Source organism: Hylobates moloch, unplaced genomic scaffold, assembly GCF_009828535.3.
Source record: "Hylobates moloch isolate HMO894 unplaced genomic scaffold, HMol_V3 SCAFFOLD_15, whole genome shotgun sequence".
In the NCBI taxonomy this organism is placed as follows: Eukaryota; Metazoa; Chordata; class Mammalia; order Primates; family Hylobatidae; genus Hylobates; species Hylobates moloch.
In genome coordinates, this window is record NW_026652290.1 from 71,112,106 (window position 1) to 71,121,860 (window position 9,755).

The window sequence follows — 9,755 nt, forward strand, 5'->3', positions numbered from 1 at the left end:
CCCCCCCCCCCCCCCCCCCCCCGCCCCTTTCCTTCCTTTCCCCTTTCCTTTTTGTTTGAGACAGAGTCTCACTCTGTCACCCAGGCTGGAGTGCAGTGGTGTGATCCTGGCTCAAGTGATCCTCCCACCTCGGCCTCTCAAGTAGTTGTTACCACAGCTGTGCGCCACCATGGCCAGCTAATTTTTCATACGTTTTGTAGAGACGGGGTTTCACCATGTTGCCCAGGCTTATATTTTTGTCTTGTAATTTTTCACTCTTTTATCAGCTCTTTGATGTTTTTAAGACGTTTTATGTATTGGAGTATATTGTGAAGTTGAAATATTTATTGTTAACCAAATGAGAGCATTGTTATTATCATCAACCTCTTACCCAAACTGCTCAATTTAATAATAATAATATCATCTACATTGTGAACACTTGTTGCGTATCTTTCCAAACCTACTCTATGTATGTACCCCATGTATATGTAGAGAAACCCAACAAAATAATGCAAGGTATAAAGTAAATGCTATAAGGGAGGTATAGGCTACTACTGGAGTGCAAAGCAGGGAACAGTTTATTCAGAGTGAGAAAAAGGTAAGGCTTGATTAAGAAGAGAAGGGAGATGGGGAGATCCTTTTGTAGTTCGTAAGTGTGATGACTGGGTTTGCACACGCATGTTTGAGATGTGCCTCCCTCAAACCTGTATTAGTCCGTTTTCACACAGCTATAAAGAACTACCTGAGACTGGATAATTTATGAAGACAAGTGGTTTAATTGACTCACAGTTCTGCAGGCTTAACAGGGGCATGACTGGGAGGCCTCAGGAAACTTACCATCATGGCAGAAGGGGAAGGGGAAGAGGCACCTTCTTCACGTGGTGGCAGGGAAGAGAGAGAGAGATCGAGGAGGGAAGTGCCGCACGCTTTTAAACCATCAGATCTCACAAGAACTCACTCATTATCACGAGAACAGAATGGGGAAATCGCCCCCATAATCCAATCACCACCCACCGGGTCCCTCCCCCAACATTGGGAATTATGATTCAACATGAGATTTTGGTGGGGAAACAGAGCCAGACCACATCAAACCTTGTTACAACGTGGGCACATTACCTATCTGACATGAATAAATAAGTAATAAAAATTAAAAGAGGAGGAAAAGGGAACTGATGTATGGAACACACACAAAATGCCTGCACAGCATTGAGGTTAAGAATGACAGCCTACAGACTGCATTTCTGGGGTTTGAATGTTATCTTGGGTGACTCTGGACAAATTTAACTGCTCTAAGTTTCAGATTCTTGTACATAAAGTTGAAATAATACTTGTAACTTATATAATCTCTTTGTAACTTACTGAAGAAATACTTCTCACCACAAGCCTGATTAATCATTCCATATTTTGTATGTATATCAAAACATCCCATTGTACCCAATAAATGTATACAATTATGATTTGCCCTTCAAAAATAAATTAAAAAGAAATGCTTCTCTCTCGAGGTCATTAAAATATCCTATATTTTCTTTTTTTTTTTTTTTTTTGAGATGGAGTTTTGCTTTGTCACCCAGGCTGGAGTCCAGTGGCACCATCATTGCTCACTGCAACATCTGCCTCCCAGGTTCAAGTGATTCTCCTGCCTCAGCCTCCCAAGTAGCTAGGATTATATGTGTGCACCACCACACCTGGCTAATTTTGTATTTTTACTAGGGACAGGGTTTCACCATGTTGGCCAGGCTGGTCTCGGACTCCTGACCGCAAGTGATCTGCCCACCTCAGCTTTCCAAAGTGCTGGGATTACAGGTGTGAGCCACTGCGTCCTGCCAATTATTTCTTTTCTTAAATCAATGTTTGTTTTTTGCTGAGGCATAGAAGTGCAATAATTTATATATAAATCAATTTTATATCTAGCCACTTGACTAAACTCTCTTATTTTTAATAATTTATCTAACAAATGTTTTGGGGTTATTATGTAGATAAAAATGTTATCTAGTTGACAGAGGAAACTGTTTTGTAAAATTTTCTAAAAATGTCATCTACAAATAATAATGTTTTGGTTTTGGTTGTTTTTTGTTTTTTTTTTTTTTTGAGACAGAGTCTTGCTCGGTTGCCCAGGCTGGAGTGCAGTAATGCAATCTCGGCTCCCTACAACCTAAGCCTCAAGTGATCCTTCCATCTCAGCCTCCCGAGTAGCTGGAACTACAGGTGGGCACCTACCCACCCTCCTAATTTTTGTATTTTTTGTAGAGACAGGGTTCCACCACGTTGCCCAGGCTGGTCTCTAACTCCTAAACTCAAAGGATCCAACCACCTTGGCATCCCAGTGTTGGGATTACAGGTGTGAGGCACTGCATTTGGCAATAATGGTTTTGTTTCTTCCATTCTAAGCCTAACACCTTCCCCTTTTCTTGTCTTACATGGTTAGCTAGAAATTCAGTACAAGGTTGAACAGAAGTGTTAATAGTAGGCATCCATTCTGGTTGTCGATTTGAAATTTTCATCAACTCTGACAGTATTGTAGGTTTTTGTTAGATACCCTTTATCAGGTTAAGAAGATTCTCTTCTGTTCCTAGTTTATTAAGAGTTTTTATTATGGAAGAGGTTTCAATTTTATTGAGGGACTTTTCTTTCTTTTTTTTTTTTGAGACGGAGTCTTGCTCTGTCGCCCAGGCTGGAGTGCAGTGGCATGATCTCGGCTCACTGCAAACTCCACCTCCCAGGTTCACCCCATTCTCCTGCTTCAGCCTCCCGAATAGCTGGGACTACAGGCACACGCCACCACACCCAGCTAATTTTTTCTATTTTTTAGTAGAGACGGTTTCACCGTGTTACGAAGGATGGTCTCGATCTCCTGACCTCGTGATCCGCCCGCCTCGGCCTCCCAAAGTGCTGGGATTACAGGCATGAGCCACCGTGCCCGGCCTTGAGTGACTTTTCTGAATCTGTTGAGATGATCATATGATTTTTCTCATTTTGGCCATGATGGGTTTTTTTAAACACTACTAAATCAAGACTGAGCACGGTGGCTCACTCCTGTAATCCCAGCATTTTGGGAGCCTTAAGTGGGAACATGGTTTAAGCCTGAGTTTGTGACACCCCGTCTCTTAAAAAAAAACCAGGCATGGTGGCACACATATGTAGTCCTAGCTGCTCAGGAGGCTGAGGCGGGAGGATTGCTGAGCCCCAGAAGTCAAGGCTGTAGTGAGCTGTGATTGCACCACTGCACTCTTAGCTTGAGTGACAAAGTGAGACCCTGTCAAAAAAAAAAAAAAAAAAAAATACTAGGTCAATTTGCTAATATTCTAAGATTTTTGCATCTGTTCATAAAGAAATAACCCTGCAATTTTCACTTCTCGTAATTCTCTTGTCTGTTTATCCTGATTTCATAAAATGGGTGAGCAATGTAACTTCCTTTTCTATGTTACGGAGTAGTTTGCTTAAAATTGGAATTTATTTTTCCCTTTAATGTTTGATAGAACGCTCCTGTGAAACAATCTGTGCTGCTGTTTGCTTTGGAGGAAAGTTTTTATCTCTTGATTCAATTACTATAATGGTTGTACAATTTATCTAGTTCTTAAATTATTATAATAGTATTAGTATTATTATATGTAATGTAATACAGTAATATTTTCTAAGAATTTTTCCCCATTTTATATATATTTCAAACTTCTTGGCATAAAGTTATTCACAATAATCTATAATGTCTGTTAATTCTGTGCAGAATCTGAGTTTTGTCACCTTTTTCATTCTCTTTATTATTTTTATATGCCTTCTCTTTTATCTTTTATTTATTTTTTATTTTTTATTTTTGAGATGGGGTCTCGCTCAGTTGCCCAAGCTGGAGTGCAGTGGCACGATTTTGGCTCACTGCAACCTCCATCTCCTAGGTTCAAGCAATTCTCCTGCCTTGGCCTCCCGAGTAGCTGAGATTACAGGTGCACACCACCACACCCAGCTAATTTTTGTATTTTTAGTAGAGACGGAGTTTCACCATGTTGGCCAAGCTGGTCTTGAACTCCTGACCTCAGGTGACCCACCCACCTCAACCTCCCAATATGCTGGGATTACAGGTGTAAGCCACCGTGCCTGGCCCTCTTTTTTCTTTTCTTGGCCCACCTTACCAAATATATTTATGGTATATGTATTAGTCCATTCTTGCATTGCTATACAAAATACCTAAGGCTGAGTAATTTATAAGGAAAATAGGTTTAATTGGCTGAAGGTTCTGCAGGCTGTACAGGAAGAATGGCACTGGCATCTGCTCTGCTTCTGGTGAGGCCCAAGGAAGCTTTCAATCATGGCAGAAGGCAAGTGGGGAGCTGGTCTATCACATGGAGACAGTGAGAGCAAGAGAGAGATGGGGGAGGTCCCAGAAACAACCAGATCTCACATGACCTCATAAAGCAGGAACTCACTCATTACTGCCAGGATGGCACCAAGCGTTCATGAGGGATCCACCTCTCTTACCCAAACACGTCCCACCAGGCCCCACCTCCAACACTGGGAATCACATGCAACTTAAAATTTGGAGGGGACACACATCCAAACCATGTTAGCATACAACATGATGTTTCGAGGCCGGTTGCGGTGGCTCACGCCTGTAATCCCAGCATTTTGGGAGGCCAAGGTGGGCGGATCACGAGGTCACGAGACCGAGACCATCCTGGCTAACACGGTGGAACCCCGTCTCCACTAAAAATAGAAAAAATTAGCCAGGCGTGGTGGTGGGCACCTGTAGTCCTAGCTACTCGGGAGGCTGAGGCAGGAGAATGGCATGAACCCGGGAGGCAGAGCTTGCAGTGAGCCAAGATAGCGCCACTGCACTCCAGCCTGGGCGACAGAGTGAGACTCTGTCTCAAAAACAAAACAAAACAAAACAAAACATGATGTTTCGATACATGTATTCATTGTGGAATGGCTAAATCAAGCTAATTAACATACGCATTACCTCACATACCATTTTTTTGTGGTGAGAAAACTTAACATCTACTCTCTTAGCAATTTTTGAGTATGAATACCTTGTTATTCACTGTAATCACCATGTTGTGCAATGGATCTCTTGAACTTATTCTTCCTGACTGAAATTTTGTATTCTTTGATCAGCATCCCCCAGTGCCACACCACTCATTAACCCTGGTAACTGCCATTCTACTCTGCTTCTATGAGTTAATCTTTTTCAGACTCCACATGTAAGTGATATCAGGAGCGATTTGTCTTTCTGTGCCTGGCTTATTTCATTTAACATAATGTCCTCCAGGCTCATCTGTGGTGTTGCAAATAATAGGATTTTCTCCTTTTTTAAGGCTGAGTAGTATTCCATTGTGTATATACACCACATTTTCTTTATCCATTCATCCATTCATGAATACTTAGGTTGATTCCATATCTTGGGTATTGTGAATAATGCTGCAGTAGACATAGGATGCAGATATGTCTTCAACATACTGATTTCATTCCCTTTGGATATATACCCAGTTGTGGGATCATTGGGTTATATAGTAGTTCTATTTTTAATTTTTTGAGAAACTTCTATACTGTTCTCCATAATGGCTATACTAGTTTACCTTCCCACCAACAGTGTTCCAGGGTTTCCTCTTCTCTACATCCTTGCCAACACTTTGTTGTCTTTGGTCTTTTTGGTAATAGCCATCCTCACAAGGATAAGGTAATATCTCATTGTGGTTTTAATTTGCCTTTTCCTAATGATTAGTGATGCTGATTTTTTCTTTTTTTTTTTTTTTTTTTTTTTTTTTTTTTGAGACAGAGTCTTGCTCCGTCGCCCAGGCTGGAGTGCAGTGGCGCAATCTCGGGATCTCGGCTCACTGCAAGTTCCGCCTCCCGGGTTCACACCATTCTCCTGCCTCAGCCTCCCGAGTAGCTGGGACTACAAGCACCCGCCACTATGCCCGGCTATTTTTTTTTTTTTTTTTTTTGTATTTTTAGTAGAGATGGGGTTTCACCGTGTTAGCCAGGATGGTCTTGATCTCCTGACCTCGTGATCCACCCATCTTGGCCTTCCAAAGTCCTGGGATTACAGGCGTGGGCCACCGCACCCGGCCGATGCTGACCTTTTTTTATATACCTGTTGGCCATTTGTGTGTTTTCTTTTGAGACATGTCTATTTAGTTCCTTTGCCCATTGTAAAATCTGGTTAATTTTTTTCTTGCTTGAGGTGTGTGAATTCCTTATATATTTTGGATATAAACTCCTTATCAGATACATAATTTACAAATATTTTCTTCCATTCCATAGGTTGTCTTTTTCACACTGTTGATTGTTCCCTCTGCTGTGCAGAATCTTTTTGGTTTAATGTAATTTCATTTATCTACTTTTGCTTTTGTTGCCTGTGCTTTTGGGGTCATATTCAAAATAATTATTGCCCAAACCAATGTCATGGAACTTTTCCCCTATGTTATCTTCTAGTAGTTTCACAGTTTCAGGTCTTACATTTAAATCTTACTCCATTTTCAGTGGGTTGTTGTATATGGAGTGAGATAAAGGCCCAGTGACATTCTTCTGCATATGGATATACTGTTTTTCAACAGTATTTTCAACAGTATTATCGCTTCCCTATTGTGTGTTATTGGCATTTTTGTTGAAAATCAATTGACTAGAAATATGTAGATTTATTTCTGGGCTTTCTATTCTGTTTTGTTGGTCTACAGATCTGTTTTTATGCCAATAGCATGCTGCTTTGATTATGGCTTGTAGTAGATTTTGATATCGGGTAGTGTGATGCCTCTAGCTTTGTTCTTTTTGCTATTTGGGGGTCTTTGGGGGTACTTTGGCTATTTGGGGGTCTTTTATGGTTTCATATGAATTTTAGGATAGTGTTTCCTATTTTTGTGAAACAGGTCATTGGAATTTTAATAGATTGCATTGAATCCTTTGAGTAGTAGATTTCTTTGGGTAGTATGGACATTTTAACAATATTATTCTTCCAATCCATGAAGACAGGATATCTTTCTTTTTATTTATGACTTCTTCAATTTCTTCATCAATGCTTTATAGTTTTTGGTTTATAGATTTTTCACATTCTTTGTTAAATTTATTCCTAAATATTATTTTTGTAGCTATTGTAAATTGGATTTTTTTTTCTTTTATTTTCTTTTTTGAGACAGGGTCTTGCTCTATTGCTTAGGCTGGAGTGCAGTGGCACAGTCATGCAGCCTTGACCTCCTGGGCTTAAGCAATCTTCCCACCTCAGCCTCCAAAGTGGCTGGGACTACAGGTACACGCCACCATGCCCAGCTAATTTTTATTTTTTATTTTGTAGATTGGAGTCTCACTGTGTTGCCCAGGCTGGACTTGAACTTTCAGGCTCGAGTAATTCTCCCACCTCGGCCTCCCAAAGTGCTGGGATTACAGGCGTGAGCCATTGCTCCTGGCCTGGATTGTTTTCTTAATTTCTTTTTGGAATAGTTTGTTAGTGTATAGAAATGCCATTGGTTTTTCTATGTTGGATTTTGTATCCTGTAACTTTACTGAATTCATTTATTAGTTTTGAAAATTTTTGATGGAGTCTTTAGCATTTTCCATATAAGATCATGTTGTCTGCAAACAGACAATTTAACTTCTTATTTTCCAATTTGCATCCCTTTTATTTCTTTCCCTTGCCTAATTTCTCTGGCTAGGACTTTCAGTACTATTGCAACCAGACATTTTTATAGATATTTGTATCAGTTAGCTGTGGCTAAGTTGTGCTGTGGTAATAAGCAATTTCAAACCAATTTCAGTGGCTTGCCACAACAAAAATTTCTTTCTTACACATTGACTGTGTAAGACCGTGACTCTGCCCCATTCTGGGATCCACACTGAAGACATAGTTATCTGTGCCATGCCAATCTAGGGCAGAAGGAAAAAGTAGTGGCTCTTACAGACTTATATTCAAAAGTGGCATATATCAATCCACTCACATTTCATTGAACAAAGCAAGTCAAATGGCCAAGCATGATTTCAGTGTGTGGGAAATAGAAATCTTCTCATAGTGTGGACACTGAAAGAACACAGCAATGGGTTGGAATGTATAATTCTTTTTTTTTTTTTTTTTTTTTTTTGAGACAGTCTTGCTCTGTCACCCAGGCTAGAGTGCAGTGGCGCGATCTCGGCTCACTGCAACCTCCACCTCCTGGGTTCAAGTGATTCTCCTATCTCAGCCTCCCGAGTAGCTGGGATTACAGGCATTCGCCACCACGCCTGGCTAATTTTTGGATTTTTAGTAGAGATGGGGTTTCACCATGTTGGCCAGGCTGGTCTCAAACTCCTGACCTCAGGTGATCCACTGGCCTTGGACTCCCAAAGTGCTGGGATTACAGGCTTGAGCCACTGCACCCGGCCTGGAATCTGTAATTCTTTCAGAGGGTAGGGCAGAAACTATTTGGAACAATAATACAATTTACTGCAGTATGATCTCATCATTCAGTTCTCAGTATTCTCTAATTTGCATCATAATTTTTTTTCATTTGATCCATAAATTATTTAGAAGTGATTCTCTTCATTTCTGAAAGAGTATCTTTCATTTATTGATTCCCAGTGTAATGAGATTATGGCCAGACAGTGAGATCTATATGATTCCAATCCTTGAAAATTACTTGAGATTTGCTTTATGCTTCAGTATATTGACAGTTTGTGCAGGTGATCTGAGTGTGCTTGAGAAAAACATGCTATTTTCTAATTATTGGCTAAAATGTTCTCTGTATGTCATGTAGTTCAATCCTATTGATTGTGTAATTCTTTTTTGGAGGGTTGAGGGATGGTAGCAAATAACCTATTGGTTTTGTGCCCCACCCACTGATTGTATAATTCAAATATATATTATTACTGATATATTTTTGTCTCATTGATAAGCTGTCAATTCCTGAGAGAGAGAGAGAGAGAGACAGCAGCAAAAGTGCTTATGTGTAGAAAGTAGTCCACTTGCATGCAGTGTGCAAAGCCTTATATAGAAGAGTCTACAGAGAGAGGAGAGAACCTCAATGAACTGCTGGATTGTTAAAGCAGAGATCTGTTAGGGAGTATCTAAGGCAGCATTGTTTAAAATTTTTCAATAAGGAAGACTGTTGGTCAGACGCAGTTACTCACGCCTGTAATCCCAACACTTTGGGAGGCCAACATGGGAGGATGGCTTGAGCCCAGGAGTTCGAGACAAGTCTGGGCAATATGTTAAGACCCTGTCTCTCCAGAAAAAAAAAAAAAAAAAAGAAGCCAAGCATGGTGGTGCACACCTGTGGTCCCAGCTACTTGGGAGGCTGAGGTGGGGAGATGGCTTGAGCCCAGATGGTTGAGGCTGCAGTGAGCTGTGATTGTACCAGTGCACTCCAGTGTGGGTGGCAGAGCTAGACCCTGCCTCAAAAAGAAAAAAAAACAAGATTGTTGTTACTTAAAATTTATTCCTGAACTTTATTACTATATAAACGTGCATGTGTACACAGTTGTAATCAGAACGTACATATATTACATTCTCTTCTGTTGAAATCACATCATCTAACTTTTGAAGAGCAGATTCATTTTATGAATACAATTCTAATTACTCCCCAACCTCTGTGTGTTCAAGGAAAGTAATGTGGAGGGAGACTCCATCAAGGCAACCTAGCAAATTAGAAACGGAGCTGGGGCTGAGCGCAGTGGCTCACACCTATAATTCCAGTGCTTTGGGAGGCCAAAGCTGGAGAATCACTTGAGCCTGGGCAACATAGTGAGACCCCATCTCTAAAAAAAAAAAAAAAAAATATATATATATATATATATATAAAATAAAAAGAAACAGGGCCAGGTGC

At 40.4% G+C, this 9,755-nt stretch overlaps 1 pseudogene; it reads left to right on the forward strand.

Annotated features, from left to right (window-relative positions):
- Nucleotides 1–613: 613 nt before the first annotated feature.
- LOC116484406 (small nucleolar RNA U13) lies at nucleotides 614–727 on the forward strand (annotated as a pseudogene).
- The last annotated feature ends 9,028 nt before the right edge of the window (nucleotides 728–9,755 follow it).